General features: G+C 38.6%; 1 protein-coding gene across 6 annotated transcripts in view; it reads right to left on the bottom strand.

Moving 5' to 3' along the window:
* The window catches only part of grik4 (glutamate receptor, ionotropic, kainate 4), a 170,022-nt gene that overhangs the window by 122,132 nt on the left and 22,102 nt on the right, over positions 1 to 25,788 (bottom strand). For all 6 annotated transcript variants that reach the window (XR_007482894.1, XR_007482895.2, XR_007482893.2 and 3 more), the window contains one exon: positions 10,590 to 10,741. The gene's annotated coding sequence lies outside the window, so the exon portion shown is untranslated. The remainder of the gene's footprint in view (positions 1 to 10,589; positions 10,742 to 25,788) is intronic.

Raw genomic sequence — 25,788 nt, 5'->3', positions numbered from 1 at the left:
TGCTTGCTCAGGGAAACAAACAAGCTGGATAGTACGTTAAATCTTTGTTTAATAACTTTACATTCCCTTCAACGGACCGGAACATTAGCATGTCAAAGTATTTGACATAGTAAATTAGCCTTTTATCTGCTCTCTCCCTCTGGCTTTTGTGTTATAAAGCAGCAAGTTCATTCAGTTTCAATGGAGGGATGGCATTTTGCCCGAGTCAACAGCGCTACTTTCGAGTATGTTGTAAAATATAGTACACCCACACCGCCTGTTCATTTAAATATTTTTACGATATATCTCCTGAGCATCTTTTGCACCGGTGGCAAATTTAAGGCTCGAGGGCCACATGTGTTCCCCTCGCATCATTTTATGTGGCCTGCAAAATCAAATCATGGGTGCCACGATTTACAATCTTCATTTGTGATAAATAGATAGATATTGCCTTTTTTGATGAACAAACTCCAATTAATGAAAAAACATCCCATTGACTTGTATCTAAAAAAAACTTGTAAGTCAAGTCACCCGCATCTGATGTTCAGGCAATGTTAAGTTTTGTAAACAAGTAAAAAAAGTCCATCTTGTCACTTTTCATGCTACCATCTCCTATCCAAAGCATTGTCACGGACAGACTTTGGCATCCAACCCCAATGTGTGCTCCCACTTTGTGTTCCAGCTAATATTGTTTCTGAGGATTGGAGCCAAACAGATCTCACACGTTGAGTGCATCCATTAAAATGCTGCAGTGTACTCCAGCGAACATCAGCAGACAGAGGGCACTGGCAAAAACTCCCTTACTTCATAAAGTCCGTGAGGGGACCATAAATAACAGAACACACTTTTTCAAACTGCCTTTATATAGCGACACAATACGCACGCTTCCTTTGGGTCCGGCTTTTTGTCGGGCAGAATGAAAATACATTTGGATTATCGGTTTAGATAAGATTTAGCAATTTCAAGCAACGACTTCATTCAGACACCCAAAGTTCAATTAAGCTTCATTTATGGGTACAACTGAAACATAACATATATATTTAAAATCGTACTAATGATTGTGCCACTTCATTTAATTTGTTTTATTTTGCTTCAGCTAACGTGAAAGCACCCTTAAACTAAGCACACGGCTGCTCCTGCCAGAGTAAGACTTGTCGTCCACCATTCCGAGCTGACTAATGTGCCCATTTGCTGTGTGTTCCAGCATTGATCGAGATGCAAACGAAGCATACCTCATACATAATTTGGTAGTACAGCTATTACAAGGCCAAGGATTATTGCACAGTTTATGTTCCGTAACTGGTAGTTTTGGCTCACCTTGCAAAATGAATATGCAGAAGAATTCTGATAGTTCCAGAATATATTAGTATACAGAGAGTTGGTCAGTGCGTTTGTGCATGAGGTTTAAATTAAAATTCACACCTCATTCACGTCTGTCTCTGGGGGTTTCCGTGACTGCAACGTTCAGAAAAGCTCACCCAGGTACTGCAGTATCAACAAGGCCTTCATAAATGCCTTCCATTGTTTTTGTGCCATGTGAGGTATGTCAGAAAAGTTCCAGGACCGGTGTCACAAAGAGGTGTACCGTATTTTCCGCACTATAAGGCGCACTTCAATGAATGGCCCATTTTAAAACTTCGTCCATATACAAGATATATACATTTGGCCCACGGGCTGGACTTTGGACACGCCTGCTGCAGTGGCTCAATATTGGTCCATATACAAGGCGCACCTGATTATAAGGCGCACTGTCGGCTTTTGAGAAAATTGGAGGTTTTTAGGTGCGGTTTATAGTACGGAAAATACAGTACTTCAAATCCAAACTTTAAGGGGTAAAGAAAGTTTATTAAAATATTTATTTTTCAACACCAGCCCTGGAACTTCGCTGATATATCTTCCATATTGTATTTGCAAATCTTGCATATGCCTGATAGAATACTAGTCAGCTTCCAAGGAAATGGATTTTAGTGACCTGAGATCTGGCATTCAGTAAAGATTTTCAGTGCAACATAACATTTGGAGCTCAAGGTGCCATTCATTATTGTGTGGATGAGAGCAAAAGCTTTTACTGCATCTTAATGTAAGATTTTGGGAAGAGTCTATAAATAGCCTTAGAAGTTGAAAACACTCCAGTGGGGCGGTGCAAAGGTTAATGTATCAGAGAGATCTCTGTTGCCTTTTCTTCAATCAAGAAACTTGGGAGCTCAAGGACGCCAAGCTGTTTGGTACATCTCAGACTAAAAGGAGTCTTTGGAAAAAAATGACATGCAGTTCAGCTGAAGTCAAAATGGAACAAAACGGCGGAAAATTGTGCTAATGTAAATTGTGCCTTGTGGCACATTTTAGACACTTCATTTCACAAAGAAACTGTGCCTTGATATTATATAATTGCTGAACCTGATTTAGGCCTCCAGTCCCAGTTTTTAGATTCAAACGATGATGTCACAAAGCGGAAAAAGCCGGATAATTAAAACACACCAAGCTGTCTTTAGAGAACACATGAGACAAGCTATAACATCCCTTCCCAGAGTTAAGCCTTGGACTCAGAGCAGGGGCTTCTGGACTCACACGAGAGCAGGTCCAGCATGCAAAATGAGAACGGAAGCCATGAGAACAAAAGTTGCTTAGCATAGCTTAGCATAAGATTTTAGACATTACGCATGCGATGTAAACATGGTCCATATTCAGTTATGGAGCTCATGAGGAGCGACTTGAGTAATGATGCGGGGCTCAATCATCCCACTAATCATTCATTCCTATTTTTTCTCCCCTCACTCATGACTCCTTGCTTTGACCCATTCAAACATTTTAATGCACCCATTTATTACACCATCACCTATCAATCTCGGCAGCAATATCAATTAATCGTGATCATTCGAGCTGTCAATCTGAAAGTCTTTCAAGGCTAAAAGCAATTTGCTGCTAGCCTGATTGTCGTACATCACAAATAATGTTCTGCTAGCCTAAAACGTGAGAGTGGAAAAGGTACGGTGAATCCAATCTCTTAGCCACGGGTCAATCAGTAACGATGCCTTGTAACTTTTGAAGTACAGAAAACGATATCATTCATATGCGAGTTTCTAAGCTGAGTTGGCCAGGCTGTACGCCGTATTCCTCACTCCTCAGGCACCATTCACATTAGCTTTTTATCAATCCAATTAGCTGCTTCTGCTGTGAGCAGCTCATGGCACTGCAGAGGAGAGCTGCATTAAGCCGCGTCAAGCTTCATGTAGAACCAAAGTGGTGATCTGACTTGTAGGGGGAGGAGACTATTGTACAATCAAGCTGATGGAGAGACCTACACAGGATAAGTAAAATAATTTTGAAAAAGATCTCTAGGTCTGCATGAGCCTGTTGAAAATGTAAAAGTTCCCTTAAACACTGACTTGACTGATGTTATAACTAATGCCTATAGTCTTCACGACATGGATCACCAGCGACCCATGGGAGATCAAGCTAGCTTGACAAATGGGTCTCGAGGTCTCCGACAAGGCAACCAAACTTAAAGGGTTAGCGCAAACTGGAACAAATGGGACATTCGGTAATCACGGTTTATGGTATTAATAATTAACCTTGGCAATCAATTAATCAGCGTTAAAATTTTACAAGCGCAACACGCCACAATTGGTCTTGTGGCGGGCTCAACTTAACCACCATGATTTCATTTTTAAAAATACATTGAACATTTTCTTGTAGGATAACTCCAAATTATTCAAACGGAAAATGTGATATTTGGTTAGGAAAAAAAAAAAAGTAAATATGAGCTTAATTTCATGTTACTGCAAAACAGGCCTTATTTGGATTTGAAGCTAGCAACGCCTAGCATTAGCATCCATTTAAATATTTAAAGCTGTGTGTGGTGAAATAAAGAAAACAATCACCCTTATAGAGTTAATAGTTGACCACCATGTCGTTAACCAATCAAAAAGTAATATTTCCTGAAAGTGAACGGATGGGCTAATATATAAACATGATGGTGGTGGATCTCAGGGACAGAGGAGGAGATTGTGCTAATCAATCTAATGCCTCTCCTACCGCAGTAATCATTTCCACAGGCAACATGGCACCTCATTATGCTGATTCACTCATGGTGTCAGTCAAATTCAGGACACCTTCACATCAAGCCTCGGCTGCATCATGCATGCAAACAACAGGTATCCAGATACAGAAATAGCACCAATTTATTTCATTCGTATGTTGTCAGGAAAACATACCCAGACCGACAACTCAACAAGGGTCACTGTGCGACCTTTCAACCACCCCTAAATCCCCCTCAATGTCATACATATACTGTATATGCAAATGCAAAGTGGCTGTTCTCCAATAGGCTATGAAAATGGGGTAATTTAAAAAATGCCACACCATGAAGACGAGATGAGAGAAGGCTAAGAACAGAAGCGTCATTTAATGGACATCACTGGAACCTCAATCTATCCAGCTATAGGAGTCTCTCCTCTTGGGAATACTGAACTCCAACCAAGTCTCCTGGAATGACTAATAGACTGCAAACAGAAAAGAAAGTAGAGACTAAAAATAACCACAGAGTGACATTACGTGATCTTTTATCCGATATTTTTGCTCAATAAGAAATTTCTGTTTCCTCTATCTAGACTCTTTCTCTAGCTATGCTCCATCAGATAAAAGAAAGAAGGTCTCGCATGTCCCCTGGACATTTTAATTAGCTGGTCTTTAATTCAGCCTGACCCCCTTTCAACTGTGATCAACCAGTGAGAGCGTTGATAAGGACCTGCCATTCACAATAAAGCAGCAGTATAACCCAAAAGCAAATCTGTCTCTCTCGTATTTGTCGACGCTGTCCAACTGTGCCATCGCAGGAGATTTGCCCAAGGCTGAGTGCAAACTAAAAAGACAATGACAATATGGCACGTGAGCTACGCTCATTCATCTCTGCTCTCCATTTATGACAGCGTGGGCTGAAAACGGGTAGCGTAGCAATGTGCCTGATTTTTAATTGTCGGGGGGGTTTGTGAAAGCAGAATTAATGCGGGATTGTTTTTGGATTTCGTTCCTGAAGGCAGGCACAATGTCGTGAAACAAACACCAGCCTTGGGTTTAATGAGGCCCAGTGAAAGCAAAAATAACTACTACAAAAATAAAACATCTGAAGAGTATAAAAAATAAAATAAAAAATACAGCAGGTTATGTTTTAATTTCATCCTGTTCTATTTGCAACCTTTAAGTCACAAAAAGACTTTTTGGTGCTTTGATACCTCCTCTAATTGCAAAAGTGGTGACTAAATAAAATAATGAGCTCAGTTTGCATAGGCCTGCTGTCAGAATGAAAACGTATTCAGTTTTTGAGAGCATTACCTGGCTCTCCAAAATACAAGAGGAATACATTTGCAGATCAGATCAGGTTCGGTTTAAAAACTGGGATACAGATCAGGCATGCAAAGTGAGCCACAGTGAAAAGCTCAAGACAAATCCTCTGCCAACTGAGTTTTGCATGGCTACCCTCAGTGTGTACCATTAGCCTTACGGGAAAGAGCAAGAGAAACCCCCCGCCCCATCCAAAACTAAATATTCACCTGATAAAACTCAAGATGAAAAAAAGACGGCAAAACTGTATAAAAGTGTTGCGTTGAAGTTTGTTTGATCGTCACACTGACAACACATGTTATGATTCCTCCGACTACAGCATATTCCCACTCGGATATCATGTCTTTTTCCCAAATTTTTCTCCCACATTTTTTTTTTTCTCCCCTAAATCCTCCACCACATACCCGTCCGTCTTTGCCTGAGACTCCACATTGCGTCTTATCCGTTTCGGTTGAGCCTCATGCGTCTTAAAATTTCTCTCTGTTGGTTTTTATTTTATTTCTTTTCATTGAAACCTCGAGTGTTTTGCATCACAGCAATTTATAAAAATATATCATGTACATTATAAAATTATATATACGTATATTTATTTACTTATCTATTTATTTATAATTTTATAATAGATTTTTAATTCATAAAAATATATCAATTTATAAAAATATATAAAAATATGTATATTATAAAATTTTCATATATATGTAATAGAAATAATAAAAATCATTCATATAAAATTGATTTTGTATTAATTTATGCAGTGATTTTACTCCATAAAGCTCGATAATTGATACTTTTGGCATATATGACTGTTTGCGGGCAATAAAACAAAACAGACCAAGAAGGAGAGAAAGTCTTGAATAAACGAGTCCTGGTTGATTTTAATTACCAGACAAACTTAGTTAATTCGAACCCATCACTTGAAAACACCGCTCACAATTAACTGCCAATTTTGAGAATCGGACTTTTTGCTATATTGTATTGCTGCAGCTGATTCCAACTCAGTGTCCTCCACCGCAATGTCCCATTTGCCCTGTGACTGACTGCATGCAGAAAAGTGTCAAGCCAGCAAAGATGTCGCTATGCCTGCTAGGCAATATAGAACTATAATAACTTGAGCCTGAAGGCAGTGTGTACTATGTTGTCACAATTTTCAAACGTCATGCAGCTATTCCAGTGGTATGCTTCAATCAAAATGTCATTCAGTGGCGGATTCATTGTCTATTTCACGTTAAACTGACTTCATAATCTGTACTCATCCTTGTAAAAGTCATTTTGACTCTTTGTGGACTGAGATTTCCCACTTTGCCCTTCTTCCCTTAATCCACAGCCACTTCAACACAGAATAGGCTAATATATGTCCAAGATTTACACAGCCAACACTTCCAGAGCTTCAGTCAACGTGCTCGCAAGTCGACTTTATTTCTAAAAGTAAATTAAAACTTATTAAAGTCCCAATGATCATCGTCACACACACATCTGGGTGTGGTGAAATTTGTCCTCTGCATTTAACCCATCCCCATGTGATTTTGATCCATCCCCTGGGGGAGAGGGGAGCAGTGAGCAGCAGCGGTGCCGCGCTCGGGAATCATTTGGTGATCTAACCCCCCAATTCCAACCCTTAATGCTGAGTGCCAAGCAGGGAGGCAATGGGTCCCATTTTTATAGTCTTTGGTATGACCCGGCCGGGGTTTGAACCCACAACCTTCCAGTCTCAGGGCGGACACTCTACTACTGGGCCACTGAGCTATTTCCAACATCCTGGGTTCACTATTGTGATGTTTTGAATAGATGATTGACAATAAAAGTCTCCAAGTACAAGGAAATTGCTTGTCTATTTTTTCTCTAATAACCTCCTTGAAAAAGTTTGAGTTCAATCCGAAGTCAATTCACAAAGTCTTATTTTAGAATCAACTACAATGTGACCTGATCTGTGTCTGACTTCTCGTCATGAAAAGTTTTGCCTTGCCTTTTGTGCATTTTAACAAAAGCTCTTTTTCATTCAATCATAATTAAACAAAAAGCAAATCCACCCTAGGCTAACTTTTATGCAGATTATATCCAGTTCATCATGTTAGCTCATTTCTCTTACATCTCCAATTGGCTATGAATATGAAGTCTAATTATTTTCTGATTTGGATGGCACAAAAAAAGCTGAAGAATATAAGCTACTAAGTATTTGTCGTAAAATCCACTTCCACTTGACATGCAGTATACAACCGCCGTTGTTTAATATTATTCCACAAAAGCACCGAAGCCTAATAAGCTCCAGCTCCGCCACGATCCCCGTTGACTAAATAAACGCTGCAGGCCACCACAAGTATGACATTCATATTTTCCTAAATATTCTCTGTTTGTTTCTCTTTGAAAAGTAATTGGCTAAGCAGCGACAGCCCTCGCAGAGTACAGGTGGCGAGCCGTGATCCGTTCAGCCATCCTGTGAAAGTTCTTTGGCCTCGGGCGTACTGGCACTGCCAGAGTCCTCGTACCTGTCTGCCTGAGTAATCTGCCAGGGAGCAGACAAACATCAGTGGCTCTTATCTCCACTTTCCAGGAGCAGTCAGGGAAGAAGCAGAGAAAGGCCACGGGGCCCGGCGGCAACCGACACCAGACTGAATTCAGTCAACACACACAAAAAAAAATGCAAACAGTTCATTAAATCCAAGCAGGCGCACAAATAAAATTGCACTCACAAGCGCGCCAAAAACTGGGAAGAAGAGACAGCCTTCATTCAGCATTCCCCTCCCAATTGAAAGACTATATAAAATGTTTTATTTGATTGCAGGTAAACATCAATGTCCTACAGGCCAGGATCAATGCGACGGCACCCGGAGTGCTACAAAGATAACACTAATGAGCATGACACACCAGCAAGCGTCTTTCATTCCCAGCATGGCTGAGCAAAAAGGATTCACCCGACGGCAACACTAAACAGAGCGGTTGACACGTACTATGAGGGGGGGGAGGGGGGTGTTGGTATTATACGCCATCTGCACCAAAGTGATAGTCAATACTTGCATCTCATGCAAGATTGCACATGTGGGCAATGAAACTGAAACCATCTCCACAAACCCATTTGCAATGTGCCAGAGTTGGTAAAAAGTCACACTGACAGTAGTAGATTTGGCCTCGGAGAAATTTGCTCTTACAGTGGGTGTTTATATTCTCGCGAGCTGCCTGTGGGAGAGTAGTAGCTTGAAAAATTATAAAAAGCATATGGTCTGTCACTTTGCAGTTGCCTTCTCTTCCTACGTTAATTAAAAAGCATTTAAAGACGGGAGGACGCTAGCAGGCAGAGTTGACAAAAATTGGACTTCACTAAGAATATCGCTGGAATAATGTGACTTAAAGTGTAACAAGGAGTCCTACGAATAATTTAGTTACTCAAAAGCGGTACTTACCAACTCTCATCCATCTTGAGGGTTATGCATACGTGATCTGATTGGGTCGGATTTTAAGTTACTGTGCTTTCCACATGGAATGGTTGTAAAAAAATTATATCCACACATTTAGCAAAATATTTACTTAAGTAAAATTAATGGGGAAATTGCAGCTTATTACTATTTACCTCTGCTGACAATGACATGATTTACAGACTCTAGACAGGTAGTAGCAGGTACTATTTAAAGTACTGTACTTGGTCACAGTGGCGTAGCTAGTAGGGGGGTCACGAGGGCACTGCCTCCCCCTGAAATTTCTGCATTTTTGGCCAAAGGTCAGATGCCAAGACGTAAATATATTAAACTAATGACATGGTTTACAGAAACTAGACAGGTAGAAGGTACTATTTAAAGTAATGTACTTAGTCACAGTGGCGTAGCTAGTAGGGGGGTCGCGAGGGCACTGCCTCCCCCTGAAATTTCTGCATTTTTGGCCAAAAGTCAGATGCCGAGACGTAAATATATTAAACTAATGACATGGTTTACAGAAACTAGACAGGTAGAAGGTACTATTTAAAGTAATGTACTTAGTCACAGTGGCGTAGCTAGTAGGGGGGTCGCGAGGGCACTGCCTCCCCCTGAAATTTCTGCATTTTTGGCCAAAAGTCAGATGCCAAGACGTAAATATATTAAATTAATGACATGGTTTACAGAAACTAGACAGGTAGCAGGTACTATTTAAAGTAATGTACTTGGTCACAGTGGCGGAGCTAGTAGGGGGGTCGCGAGGGCACTGCCTCCCCCTGAAATTTCTGCATTTTTGACCAAAAGTCAGATGCCACGACGTAAATATATTAAACTAATGACATGGTTTACAGAAACTAGACAGGTAGCAGGTACTATTTAAAGTATTGTACTTGGTCACAGTGGCGGAGCTAGTAGGGGGGTCGCGGGGGCACTGCCTCCCCTGAATTATCTGTATTTTTGGCCAAAAGTCAGATGCCAAGACATAAATATATGAGATAATTGTCATTACATTTTTTAGCTTGTTTTGACTGTGAGGTTCAATGTAATGTGATTTTTTTTTCTGAACTTGCCTCTTGAGTTGACAAAGCTTTTTAAAACCCTGCACTAGAATTTTTTTTTTTTATACCTTTACAGCTTTAACAAATCTATCCACTCAGTCTGTTACCCCTATTTTTACCCCTCCACTGCAACAATAAACAAAAGACAATAGGTAGCAGGGTACAAGGAAGCTTTCAGGCAATGGCACATTTTGTCCTTTAAATCAGCAGCAATAAAAATGTCTTTTCCGAGAGGGCATCTTCATCTGCAGTGCACAAAAAAATAAGCGGGAGGTCAGGAAGAAAGGGAAGCTATGAGCCTGAGAGAACAGGAAAGGGGACACGACTGCAAATTCGAATGACCTCTGTTTGTGTTTGCTGCTTGCATAAAAAAGTCGCAAGGACTGTTTTAATGGGAAGAGACGACCAAAAAAAGAACAAAAATAATTACGCATTTTGTCCTTTTTTGTTTTTGGATGCTTGAAGTTTATTTTGCCCTTGAATGAAATTATTTACAGCTGTCACAAGTCTGACAGCAACATTCCTTGTTTTGCATTGTCACAAAAAATAAATAAAATCACAGTGTCACACACTCGCTGATCTCACCTTGGATTGTGTTGAATAATTCAGAAAAATTGATACCATGGTTTGAAGAAAAAAAAAAAAGGCAGTTAAGTTGTTTGGTAGAATCCCATATCGCAGCTGTCGCCTTCGTAGGCACACGCCCAAACATTGCCATCTTATCAATTCTGAAGCTCCAGCGCTTCCTGGTGCTGTCAATTCCCAAATGTGAAGTTTGAAAACGATAAGGAAGACAGCAACATCTTCTTACCTTTGATTTCTTGAGGTGCGGGGTTTCTAATCCATGTTGCGGTGCACCAGGTTGTCAGATGTCAGTGGTTGTACAAGCCACTTAGCTTCTCGTCATCTCACAAGCACAAACTCGTTTGGATTCCGTTAAATGAGAATCGGCGTCGATACAATCTGAAAGCAAACATGAGAAAAATCTTTGAGGAAACATTTTGATGACCGTAAACAAAATTGATTTCATTGTTGTAAATATTTTCTTTAAGGATGCTTTTCCGCCCCAGAGGCAAAAAAACGACTTAACGTCTGCATTTTTAATCACCGTCCTGGTGGCGCTGCAGAGGACATCCAAAATCCACATGAGGATTGGCTGTGTAAAATGCAGCTTCAGAATTTACTGTCCATTTTTGCTGATGTTTGTTTTACTTTGTCCCTTACTCAGCAGCCTTCCCCTTTATTTAGCGCCTTCAACATTTTTCATGCTGTCACAGTGTATACATTGAGTAACTTCTCAAACTCATCGGCATTCAAAACTTGCACTGTAATTACTCATTATAATTGTAATATGTGGCTCGTGTATTTTCAATTAGGATTCCTCTTTTAGCGTTCCTTGTTAATGGCATGTAAAATAAAATCATAGCAAATGGCTTTTTCCGCTGTTGCTACCCACTCTTGTTTGCTGCTCTTTGTTGGGTTGGCTGAGAGACATTTTATCAGTAGCAAAAAAGAAAATATTGTCACTTTTACAAATTCAATCACTATGCAAATATATCTGATACTGTATAAAACTCATTCCGTCCTCAGTCAAGTTGGTTAATTCACATAGACAGCCAATATGATTAAGTCGAGATGCACGATATGGACAAAAATGTTTTTAATCCTGATACAGATCATTTTCTATCCCGCTAAAATATACAGTATTATTAATACTGTATTAATTCAATAATTATTAATTATTACTGTACTTTTTCTTAAAACTACATAAAATTAATGGTAACTTTCTGGAATGGTTTCAGCATCTGTAGACCACAATAAGATTTATAACAATAAAATATAAATAAAAATATAAAAATACATAAAAGTATAATATTGTGTATTCATTTCCAACTCAATTTTGGTGGTATTGAGGTGTATAGAATATAAATAAAAATATAAAAATAAATATACAACATAAAAATATAACAATAATATTGTGTATTCATTTCTAACAAAATATTGGTGGTGTTAAGAGATGGAATAAATCACTTGCACTAAAAGCCCATGTCGAAAATGCCCCTGCCACAGTATGTTATATTGATGTACGATTGTTTGTATTCCTGTATGCAGCTGTCCCTTGCCCCAAGATAAATTTCTCTTTAGGGAGACACATAAAGAGCAGCCTCAAACCTTTTGTCAACTCCAGCGCCTTTCACATGACCACCTAAAATGTTGTTTTTTGTTCACTCTTTTATGTCAAAAGAAACGGTCACATCCCCAGATACACACACGTAATGATCTGAATGTGTAAAGGAACAAAAGTTTCTAGATATCAAAACGCCCTGTGATCTGGTGCATGGCTGTTTGGTATTTTATTCCCATATCAACAGGAATGTAAAATCATTATGACAAGATTGTCATCCAGGAATTAAAGCATCCAATGTTGCCTACTTTTATTCTGCCAGAACATCCACTTGTCAGAAATCGTGCACACTTTGTTCTGTAGATTTACAGTTGATTCCCCAATGAATATTTCAGCTCTTGGAGTGAACGTGGAATAAATAATAATGCTATTGGAACTTTTGAAGAGCACAAATAGAAAGCTTTGAGTGAAAGGCAATTCATCCCTTTATCAGACTGCCATTACTTTTGTCTCGATTGTTTGCAAACACAAGGACTCGTATATCTCCCAACCCCAGCAAAAATGTCGATTTTAAATCAAGTTCCAGCTCATCCAACCTTAAAGAGGAAAAGTGATGTTTATAAAAAAAAAAGTCAATTTTCACATTCTCATAGTACTCATTGTTGCTTATTATTTAATATAATGAGTTTCCCAATCTGTAATATATTTGAAAAAAATCTGCATGCATTCTCATTTCAATGTGCAAAAGAGTCACAAGCACCAGTAAAGCAGATGATTGTCATAATTTTTTTTTTTTTTAAATATTAAATTAACAAGCGGCAGACGAGGTACTTATGTTGAAAGCAGGGATGAAGGCTGAAAATAGATGAAGGGATCCGACTCGGGCTGAAGCACCCTGAAGGGCACTTTGTTCTACTCAAATGATTTGTCTTGTTTTTAAATGTCATCAGGAGAGAAGCTCTTTGACAACAACCTCCACCCCCTTCTCACCCCCCACCCTCTCAAAAATACAGAATGGGAGAAACATGGTGAATTAATAAATTCATGACTACGGCATTGATAGAGGTGGAATTTGCTCCTCAATTGCTCTGCTATAAAACCAAATGAGGCAAATGACGCTTATTTGGTAATAATGAAATGATAAAATCACAGGTGGTGACCTTGTAATCCCAAAGTGTACAATTTATCATCAGGGAGCAATAAAAAAAAATAATAATAATAATAAAAAAAAACACCTACTGCTGGGATTTTTTTTAATATATACAATTACTGAATGGCAGAAGCTTGATTCTTTAAAAAACCAAAACATTTCAAGCATTTGAGAGAAACAATAGTCGGTCTTAATTTATCAATAAACTTTCATTTTGACTGTAAACTGGTTTGGAGTAGCCTCAAAACTTGTAGTAAAGAATTTCGTGCAAATGTTCCTGAGAGTCCTGCAGCTAACACAAAAAAAACTTAAATTGCAATTAACATGCATACAAAATCCACACTCAAGTTTGTTTAATAATTCAAGGCCAATCTTCTTTTAATTAGGAACATTTTTTGAAAGGAACAAAGTCCTTGAGGTGTGCGTCACAAATCTCCACTTGTCTACCTGACCAAAAAATAAAACTAATCAAAACTGGTTTTAAACTTAAAACACCAAATCGCTCAAAATTTGCAGCCTCAAGCAGATAATTGCCTTCAACCACCCCAGTGAGTCCAAATTTAAACAAAACAATCCTTTTAGTGCAGGAAGACTTGAAGGTGTTCTCAAACCAACATTTCGCTTTTAACTCAAGTCATGTTGCACATACATTCCAATTGCCTGTAAAATTAATCAAGGTTTTACGATAGTGAAATTAATTTCATCTGGAATAAATCATTTGCCTTTACATGATTCCCTATGAAAAACAATGGATTGGTTTTGACCTTGAAAATGTTTCTCTATCTGTGCCAAAATGACTGCTCGAGCCGCCAATCACATAAAGACAATTACAATTCCAGTGTTCATAATTAAAAGGCATCCCCAAGGTGCATAAAATCAACTTTTGACTCAATAATAAAATCCAACAGAATTTCTAATCACCTTTCCACAAGCCCATTTTGAAAAGTGAAAATGTCATTTGCAGTCAAACTGTGCCCTAAATTACCTGCAACAGCCAGAATCACGAAATATGAACATTGATGTTTGGCCAGGGAATCAATGTAATATGCCAAGAGAAACGAGTCCGTATGGATTATCATGTTTGGTTTTGACACCACCATCAATCAATGTAGGTAATCCGCAAACTTCGACAAATTAGACAAAAAAGGTTCAAGATGGCTGCTGCGGTTCAGCTAAAAGGTCAGTTTTGTAATCTTTGTTGCATCAGAGTCTGGCTCAATTTCTAATTGAGTTGCATCCACCTGACAAAAGCCGTCAAACAAAAGCACCTAAGAATCGTTTCATGAAAAGTCGTCAAGGACGCCGATACAAGGCTCCAAATCTAAAATTCACTTGCGTCAGTGTTAAAATCTGGCAATCGCAAAGCAGGACTGGGCGTTTGAGAAGCGACACTCTCAAAACTTGGACTGTTGCACTTGGGTTGTAAATATTTGGAAAGTCAAACATTCTGCTACATTACTCCCCATGCTCAGTGCGGCGCATCTGTTCACTTCATGGCAAGTAAACCTGTCGACAATTTCGCCATTTGGAGCCAAGAAGAAAATCACAAATCAGTTTTTTTGGTCTTTAACAGGGTCTGACAAAAAATGTCTCCATTATCAACAGTTTTTTTGCAATCCAGCAAACATGGCCTGCTTGCTATTTATTTACAGATTTGTGAAGCAATTCTTTTGGTGTGCCACAACTAAAAAAAACCCGGCGCCAGATTTCCGATATTCACTTTCCTCGGTTGCCATTTTCAACTATGTGGTGTGAAGGAATACGGTTGCCTATCAGTCCGTGCCGCGACCCCAATTGGAAAGCCATATTCATTGCATCACAAGAGAAATGAAAGGCAGCTGCGCGCCGCCCGGGCGGTCTGCAGAGAGCCGATAAAACGTTTAGAATTCACGAGCTGTCATTACACCGTCCGTGATACTGACCCGTGTCACTCTTTTGCCATCAAACCTCAGGTGGGATTGCCCAGGGGACATTCGGTGAAAAGTTGAACACAGGAAATACGCAACGGGTTTATGGAAACAAATCCTCGTCTTAGTCCGAGCCAACGGATATTTAAGTAGTAAGAATCAAAACAAAGAACTAATCCGTGTATTGTCCATTCAAATTTGGGACGATTTCTGGAACCAAAATCCGTACTAGTATTAATTTAACACAAGGAAGAAAGTCAGTGGAAAGCCGAAAAATGGGCAGCAGCAGATTAAAGTTGGAATTGGTGACAGATGTGAAAAGTCCAAATGAAAACATTTTCAGAGGGGCTCAAGATTGCAACATGTGAAGTAACACTTACATATGGGAATTGTCCAATTAGATTCCTGATGATGCAAAATGGCAATATCACAGGCCAACTCACTATAAGCAAAGTTTTACAATTATTTTATATTAATTAATTAATATTTAATAGTTTTCTGAAAAATACGCCTCTAAAATGACACAGAAATCTAAAATTTGATCCACATTTAAGCAAAAATAAATACCAGAAAGACTTGACAAGTCTTTTTTTTCCTTTTGCCAGTTTGATAAATTAAATATGTCGACATATTTTTGTCTAAGCTGCTAAGTACAGTTAGTCAACAAAAATAAAAAAATCACTGTTGACCAAAAATGAGATAAAGCAGCTATTTTCAATTTCCTTTGCTTTCAATGGGAAAACTCGATTCTATCTCCAAACAAATGAGATGTTAACTAATGCAAAGTAATAAGGAGATGTTTAACTTTAGAATGTTCCACTTTATACATTCCAGATTAGCAGAAATAAACCGAATTTGAAAATGAAATTTGGTTTTACCTAATTAACATCAGATGGATTATTTTGACCAATGTTGCCAACTATAAGCATTCACAATGTTTGTGGCAAACAGGACACAAAGTAGAAAAGTAAAGGCTACGAAAAGCTCAAAGCAGAAGGGGAGGGCACAGTTCGGTTGCGCTGCCACATTAGCCATTGCAGGACAGAGCAGACTCATTTAGTTGTCTGCAGTCGATGCCACTGAATGGCAATAGTGCTTCCTCTGCTGCTGCTCTCAGGGACGTGCCCGGAGTGTTGAGTGGCCTTCTTCCTGTGGCCCTATATCAGTTCTTCACTAGACACACAAAGAGCAGCTGCAAACTCGCTCTCTTTTACTTTCTCACTGTTTCCACCAACCTCGCTTTCATAGCCGATGAAATAGCCTCATTTGCTCACGCCGTCCCCGGGGGGGGGGGAAGTTAAGAAGACAACATTGACCCCCAAACTTAACACTCAGAGGGAACTGAGCTATCTGATTTGGAAAATGAATCAACATGGAGTGGGGCAGCCATCGGGGGAGCCCTAAAAAGACATTTGGAGATGGTGGCAGGGCTGGTAACTACTATGGATGTTCAATAAAGGGATGAGGTTGGCCTGTGGTGGTACCAGACAGACTCATTGAACCAGGTAGCCAAACTGCTCATTTGTGACAGATACCGATACCAATTACCGATACCACAGGTATTATTGACACTCAAAATATCCCCCAAAACAAGGACGGATCATTTTAAAGACCTATACATCGCATTATATTATTCTCATTTAAAGGTGCATGGCATGGCAATTTTTCATGGTTTTTTTTTTCTATTTCTATAAATAATTTTTGTTAGGTACCAATCACAAAACAACCACAAGATGGCGACTGATATAGTGAGTACCAATACATTTAAATAAGGCCAGTATCAGCCCGATACCGATACCTGGTATCGGTACTCGCCCATCCCGAGTAATAACATGCTGAAACGATTAAGTGTTTATTATTTTCAATGAGGGAAGACGTAACTACAAAGCGACCCGTGACAAAAAATGAGTTTGACAGCCCTTCCCTAAAGAGAGAGGGAGAGATAGAGATCATCTGATGTGAAACAGGAAATGATCCAATTTCACTTAATTGGTGTGAAAATTATTAGGATTAATTATAGATATCTCCGTTCATCTATCTATGCCAGCGACTTAATGTAGTTATGGGAAGAACAATTACATTGCACACATTTGGGATGTTTTTGTTTGGTGGTGTGTCTTGACATTTTTCTCATGTAAAATATCCGGCGTGACTCAATAAAGATTAGGAAACTGCACACGCAATAAGTAACCCCACCATGGCTAAACAAATGGAGACAATTAGAGGAGAATAGATTTTTTTTCCCCCTGGAGTGTGCCCTGTCTCTCTTAGCCAATGTCAGCCAAGATTGACTATGTAGCATAAACTAATTGACACAATCCCGAGTATCCATCCTGATGTTGATCCACGTCTCGTTGTGTATTCTTCAGCGACTTCCAACTTTTGTTTTGTAGGCGTATTCCTCCTCTATCTGTTTGCGCTTAGAGAAGAAGCGACACTAATGGCTCTGTAATGAGATGCTTGACCGTGAAGACAAAACGACATTGGGATAGAAGTTAAAGGTAACGCCGTAGAATCTTAGAGGAATTTATGAATACCTCAATAGGGTCATGTCAAAGGTCATCAGATGAGCCAACATGTTTTTAATAAAGTGACAATGTTGGTTGTAGATGTCTTCCTGATTACGTTCATATTCCAAAAACACACAATTTTTCCAGTTAGCCTGCACGATCACAATAAGGACAAGTGCCATAAAAACCGATGGATGGATGGATGGGTGGACATTTTATGAATCATAACTCTGAGGAAAATGATCCACTCCGAACAATTGTCGCAAAATAATAAAGTGAATTGAAATGTTCTTATATAAAATGTATTTTAGTGGCCATTTTGCATCTGTTGTTTTGATCCCTTCCCATCTGCAAGTGAGGAAGTTTTCCAATTCATAGACTCCTACCCAGTTTTGTTTTTATATCCACGACGCGCAGATTTGGAAACACGACTCATTTCTTTGAACCTGTTTTTACTTGTGATTGATGATCTTCAAAGGATGTAATACCGGCTCATTTAGAAGCAATTAAAAGCCGCTTGTAGAGGTCCCTGTGAAAAGATCAATGTATACTGCAGTTCTCATGATCAAGGCCGTCTTTTCATTAACATCAAACATGACCCTCAAAAGAAGGAATGAATATTCAACGGGACAAGAAAAAGAAACATGGTAGCATATGTTATTCATTTATATCATTATTGTTTTTAATAGTAGATTAGCTTAGCATGCTAGCCAGTATTGCTAATTCTCCAATTTGTTTCTTTCCCACTATCGCCATTGCCTCGTGTTTCATCTTCTCGCACACCACGTCCTTTACCGCCCACCCTGTCATTCCCTCTGTCCTCCCACGGCCTCCCCGCTAATTTGATCATCTCATTTGCATATTCTCAGTCTGTAATTGATTCGCCTCACGCCAAATGAAATCCACAAGGTCTGATGTACGTTAGCGTGAAGCGTGCAGCCGAAATAGATGCAAACAAAAACATGTAATGAAGGCAAGGTTCTAATTTCCTTTGTCTATTTGAATCCTAAAACCTTTTATTGATTCACCCAAATTACAAGGAGGGCTGTGGCCCAGGAAATGAGTAGGAGCAAAACATGGACCAGGAAATTAGCACCACAGTGACAGAAAAAAATTAAAATAAACTGAAAATAAATGAACGTTTTATTTCGCACTACAAAACAGCACTTAACTTCTCCAAATGATACATAGCTGACTCGATGTAAAATTCATTCACTGTGTTTAATATTCAACAGATAAGCGGCCTTACCATTTAAATATAGCAACGGTATTCAGACACACAACCAAAAACATTGTGTGACTGGCATTACTGATTTCTGCAGTTTGCCAGCACTGAGTTTGGTGGAGTTGTAACAAAGCTCCTTAGACAATTCCATACGCTGATATTTATCTGAAATATGCTATATTTAAGTGTTTGTTTCACTTTCATTTCTGTGTGTTAGCAAGAGTTTGACTCTATCAATCAGAACCTGACTGAGACCGACACTGCGCCTCCGGGAACGGCTGTAATAAGCTGCTTTCATTCTCATTCTCATCGTCCCTGCTGGTACACATTGGGTCAATGGGCAGCCCGGAACTTTATCATCTACTCCTTTGGGGGACATGGATTTGGAGACTCTATTTTGGCTGAGAGCTGTATGGTATTTTTTTGAACATTCTGCACCAGTGTGCTTTTCCAACTATCCAAGGACATTTTTTCTAAATAAAAAAATAAAATAAAAGATAAATTATGGATATTTAATAGATCAACCTTCAAGCTTAAATTTGTGATTTTCAAATCTTCACCCTACTTGCCCCCTATGATCGGCCTTGGTGTCTGTCGCAATCCCCCAGTGCAGCAGAACATGTTCAAACATCTGCTCCGACACATGGCGTGCCCACACAAGCCCTGCAGAGACCCTCAAGGCATCACTTGTAATTTCTTCCTCATCTTCTTCTTCAGAAAAAAAAATATATATATATATATATATATATTTCCCAACACGCATTGTAAAAACAGTGTTAAAATAAATCCTCACAACTTGGAGACGGTCATCCCCTGAAGACTAGAAGCAGACTTTGCTGCTTCAGAAGCACTACTTTAGTGATTAAAGGGATGACACCTGCAGAGAGACAACTTCCACAGCTTTTATTTTCAGCTCCTCTTTCCTCGCTTCCGTTTCTGAGACGAGTGAGTGACTTGAATATAATCACCTCCATCCGAATATGAAGACCGCCGTGGGCAACAATAGCGTTTGAGAGGGGAATTTGGGAGCAGGAAACAGATAAATTGTAATTATGACAGGAGGGCAACATAACATTCTCCTCTGACCAAAAGTTAATGGGATATCCAATAAAACATGGAAAACTGTGAAACCTCAATTCTCAAATGCCTCAAAGCGTGTAAACCTTAGTTTGACTTGGCTTTAAATGTCACAATTTTGGTAGGTTTCCGATCGTGCTATTTTATTTGCATTCCGTCTATTTATTAGGGGGTCTTATTTGTGGCATTGAAGTCTATTTGTGTTTTTTTTCCAGAAGGAGCACCCGGTGACGATATAGCTAGCTCCGAACTGGCTCGCTGCCGTAAGTCCGTAATTTAAAACATAATTATTTTGTGTTATTTATCAAGATTTTACATTACAGTGATATATTTTTTTTAATATACTTGTGACTATATTCATAAATGAGATGCATGAGGTTTATTATAATGGTGACATTTGGACCGCATCCCCATATAAAGAGCATTCAGGGTGTGATTTATGAAAACTCTGCATGTAAAAATGGATGCAAATTTGATTGGTCACAGAAAGCAACGTGGAAACTGAGCGACTGATTGGACCCACTCAGGATTGCGTCAGCCAAGAAATACCGTATATTCCAAAAAATGAATTCAGCCCGTGCAATGTAATTCATCAGACCGCAGGAAGCCTGTGGCTGCTGATTTTTGATTTATTTTTTTAATATTGACTTTAAAAGTAACAACTGCATTTTCTGGATGAACTTGGGAACCTAATTGACTACTGTACTATAATTATGGTGGTACTTGGAGAGCCAAGTGTATTTCTTTTGATTTACTAAACGATGCTAAGCACTGCATTAAAGTCACCATGCAATTTAGTGTCATTTGTGATTTTCCAATATCAAGCCGAAAGTGTTGACCATTAAATAGATGCCACACACTTCACATAATGGCTGCTACCCAACTGCTGTGCTTTTATTCAAAGTACTCTATGCCCTTGAAAATCAGCTTTCCAAATCAACCACATGACTAAGACTACTTCCACAACATTAATTACATAATTAGATACACAAAAAGAACAAATAAAAAAAAACAATAAATAAATAAATAAATAGATAAATATTATTCTAGTGACAAGAGTAATTGCATCAAGCGAGAAAATTGAGCTCTCCTTTTTTCCCCCCATTTATTTAGAATTTTAAAAGCAGTCTATGCCTATCGTTATTTTCTTCCCCCTTCCAACCGCTCTGCAAATTAAATTCATTGGAATCTCCACCTCTCTCCAAGTCTTTTGCAGCCACTCCATCACGTTATGTGATAAATGGTCCCCCCCCCCCCTTTTCAGGAGCAAATAATTCTTTTGCCTCAAATATCCTGTGTTTCATTTTGTGCTATTTGCATAAGCTCAAGCAGATGGATGTGTCTACGGAAATAGGTCCATCCCGGATGTTCGCTTTGAGAAAAGATAAATAGATTGCATGCTAAACATGGAAAACCAGCTGCAAAAAAAACACACACCTCGTATAACCCCCCCCTCTTCACCAACTATTATTGTTCTCTTTGGGGGAAGGAAAAAAAAAAAGCATCCCAGAGCCAAAAGTAGTAATCACCCCATAAAAACAAGCCATAAAAATGCTTATTTACACAGCATGTGACCATACGATATCACCCCCATTTGCATTTTATGCTGTCAACTTTTATATATCTTTCTCTTCACTTTCATTGCATCATTCGAGCCGTCTCTCAACAAAACCTGTCTACTTTTATATTCCATTTTCCACTCCGATTCAAAGAATACCCCGACGATTGCCATGACGGGAGAACGCCGATTGAAACGCTTTTACAGTTGTTACTGGATTTGAAACAATGAAAAATATTCTCTGTCAATAATATGAATATTAATCAAATTTTCCACCAACAAATGAAATGGCCGTTTATACTATAAAGGAAAAATATAAAATAATAAACTAAAATAAATCACATAAATTGGAAATTTCTATCTGCCAAATATAAATTAAAATAATGTAATAATCAAAATTCATAACCAGTGAGATCCTACATCATGGTTTCACATTTGAAACCATGAAAAATATTCTCTGTCAATAATATGAATATTAATCAAATTTTCCACCAGCAAATGAAATGGCCGTTTATACTGAAAAGTAAAAATATTTAAAAAAAAAATTCTAAATACCATAAATTGGCAATTTCTATCTGCCAAACATAAATTAAAATGATGTAATAATCAAAATTCATAACCATTGAGATCCTACATATTAAGAGCAATGATTACATCACATCTGTCTTTTTTTTTTAACTTTGAAAATGTTTACACTTCTCAGCCCTCTGGAACAAATTCAGCCCAGCACAAAGCTACGCTGCTTCAATTGGAGTTGACAACTATTGTGCAGACTTTGGCAGAAAAGAACATCACGTCTGAATAATGAAGGCCCAGGAGCAAGCCTTAAAATCTGAATAAAAGCATGAAAACTGACCTGCGCGGCAAATTGAAGCGTGTTTCAATTCTAACACGCTTGAGTGGAACCACATTCATTGACACAGCGTTGCTGGGTGCCACTTTGCATTGGATCGAGTCACTGTAATATATACTATACTTTTTTTTTTTTTAAAACATGGATTAAAAGTCTCTAACTGCAACCAAACCAATTAAAAATGTTACTACTACTACTAATAATAATGATAATAATAAAACAAATATAATAAAAATAATAAAACAAATATAATAATAACAATAATAACAAAACAATATAATAATAAAACTAATATAATAATAATAATAATTATCAGTGAGAATCTCAGTGACTTGCTCTGCCACTGCAGAGCATAGTGTATTTTATGACAACTCTACATAAGGAAAAAAAAAAAGGCCATTGTTATCATTTGAAGTGCACACTTATTATATTCAGTACCCATATAAGTGGCCCACTCAAAAACAGATAATTGGTGAGAATTACAGTAGGTGGGAAAATGTTGATGAGAAATGCAATAACTAAGACGGGCAAGGAAAAAATTTATTACAGTGGTTGGGTTTTTTGGGGACACATTTTTAGACTCACTTAAGAATGCCATTAGTGCAAACTAGACCGCCGAACATTCAACATGAATGAATTATTCTCTAAAGTTTACACTGCGGACTAGCGGCAGGGACGGAAGGATCTTTTTTGATGATCGTTTAGGCAGCTCACAAAACAGCAGGCTTCATCCAGAATTAATGTTCAAGTGAATTTTGGAGGAAAAGAGCTGCTTCCTGGCGCAGTGAAGATGATGCGTCTCTCAGCCAGGTTAGAACATTGTCGAGGACACGCGAGGCGGCTGTGGAGTCATCGTTCTGTACCTGTGATGTTTGCGGCCCTCCCCTGGGTCCCATCTCAATGATCCAGCAACAAGCCATCTGTCACTGTCATTGTAATTAATCTGCTGCTATTTAGTGGATAATGAGAGGCTGTTGTGGGTTTTGTGCTGCTTCACTTCTCAGGGACTTATTTGCTGTCTTCGTCGGAGCGAATGTGGTTCGGAAAAAAAATGGACAGAGGAAAAATAGAGCCAATTTGGTGATATGACTAATATTGTATGAGGTTGGGATGGATGGAACTGCTTTGAGATACATTTGGAATGAACAAATATAAATATTAACGAATAAATAAAACTCGCATGCCTTTAACATGGCATAGGTTTCACTCAATTACAATAATCAAATACAATAATCTGCTATGATATTGAAAAACTGTTTTTGTACATTAAGAACAGCAAATAAAAAATAATTTAAATTCATGTGTTCTTATTGGGTCCACTTGCATGTTTTCCTTGGAGGTAGCATTAGATTACCAAGAATATTTCAGGAGGTTCGCCAATTTTTATTTTAATTATTAAAAAAAGAAAAATCTTAGAAACATCCATTGAATGTTCCCCGTGGGTGACGAGGGCAAATCTGGGGAAAAAAATTCATATAATATCAGAAAATACCCAAAAGTCAATTATTTGACATGTCACCTGGGGGGGTCCAAGCATATTTTCCACTTTAGCTCCGCCAATGATTGGTTCAGAGGCGCAAAATATCATTCACAATGTTGTGCTTGGCTGAACCGGGCAAAAATGTGATGTTTTAAAAAAAACATCACTTGCTGCTTTTAAAAACGTAACACCACGACGATTATAGTTATTGTTACTTCTGTACATTTTAACATCAAACCATTTCCATGCCCGATTTTGCACTGCATTTCACCTTCAATTACTCAGCGTCTCTAAGACGAGGTGTCTAGGTTAAAAAAAAAAAAAAGGAACCCGAGTTAGACGACACCTCCATGTGTGATTGATTCCTCATAGGAACCAGACCAATCTTACTGACATTGTTGGACAAGCAAGACAGGCTCTCCAAAAAAAAAAAAAAAAATCTTTACCTATCAAAAATGAAAAATTAATAGCTGTGCTAGACAGCCCATGATGGAAATTGCTCTGCCACATGTGATATCTCACACTAAGGTCCAACAATCACATCATTTGTCTCCTTGCCTCTCAGAATCATATTGTAAGGTGAACACACTTTGCAGCTCCGAAATGGAAAGACGACGTCGACCAACGGCTGCTTATATAACACGTTAAAGCAGATCTATGACGAGGTGGCACCTTGTAGACACGGCACATAGGAGAAGGCTGAGACGAGAAGAAATTGGATGAGCCCGAGAATCGCTCAATTACCTTACACTTAACTCCGTGTCACCCAAAACGAAGACAGAACGCTCCAACAGAGTGATGAAGTAAATTCATAAAGTTTGACAGCTGAGGGCGATGACTTGTTTGAGCAAACTAGGCCCGATTCTGGGCCAATCCCACGCTCACTTTACACTTCAATCATGCAAGATGTTGAGATGACAGTGTCACCGCAATCGGGAAAGCAAGCCAAGGACGAGACAAAGTGGAATTTCCGCGAGACGGTCAAACGGTCTTTGTGAACCTCTCTGGTCTCGTCTTTTACGACAGATTCAAAGTGCCCCGGGTATCTACTCAAGTGATCAACACACGCTAAGTTATCATGCAAAGTCATTCACAGCATGCAAACATTCAACGAAAATAGATCAGAGACTCGAGACCCTCATTAGTTCTCCATTAAGGAGCTCATGGAGTCTACTTTGGGACTGACTCAGCTCCACTGAAGCACACCAATTTCATTTGAAATGATGATTAGCTGCCAAAAAAGATCGAGGCGGGCTAAAATGTGTTTTACAGTCATCATTAAATTTGTATAAGAATAAAACACTGCAGGAGATTTACTAGCGCTGGAGAGTGATCCAAATGCAAAGATCCCGCTACAAGCTTGAATAATTACCCCAAAAATATTTCCTGGAAAATAACAATTCTCAAAAGGCCTTTTATGCTACTAATGGAGGCCACTTCAGCATGACATGGACATGTCACACTCTTAATATTTGTTTAATAGACTGCGCGACGCTGCTGCCTAGCATAGGTAGAGTCCCAACTCGTTAATCATAACAGAGGATGACTTGTAAAGCTCTGCTACGATATGTTAATGCCTGCCGCTACCGTCTTGTAACATCTGGGAGGATGCCGCTGCTGTAATTATACTGCGTGCATTTTTATGTATGAGGGGGGGAAAAAAAGGTCAAATGAGACAAGCATACTTTAAATCTTCCCGAGCAAAGAAAGATCAAGATGGCAAATTAAGGGGAGATGAAGCTTTGATCAGTTATTCACGAGTAATTGTGATTTAAATGTGACTTTTAGCCAGCGATCATTCATATTATAAAGCATTCAGTTTGTTATATTGGCAAGTTTCATTATTTGAAATTAAGACAAAAAAAAAAAACCTGAATGATGTTGTCTAACCGACTCATGACCATTAAGTTTTATTATTATGGCAGTTTATTCGGCACATTTGCAAAAAACTATGGAGTCAAAGAGTTAAAATTTTATTTCCAATTTAATGAAGTATATTTTATGACTTTGTAAGATACATCCTGTCGTTTATGCTTTATGGCCAGAATTCTGGAAAGATGAAATGCAAAATTGTCCTTCAAAAGTTTAAGCATAACTTCTGGACTAGAATACATCACTGAAATAA

The sequence above is a fragment of the Syngnathus scovelli genome, chromosome 7 (assembly GCF_024217435.2).
Source record: "Syngnathus scovelli strain Florida chromosome 7, RoL_Ssco_1.2, whole genome shotgun sequence".
Taxonomy (NCBI): Eukaryota; Metazoa; Chordata; class Actinopteri; order Syngnathiformes; family Syngnathidae; genus Syngnathus; species Syngnathus scovelli.
The sequence above is the reverse complement of the archived record's forward strand: the minus strand, read 5'-3'. Positions and strand labels throughout refer to the sequence as shown.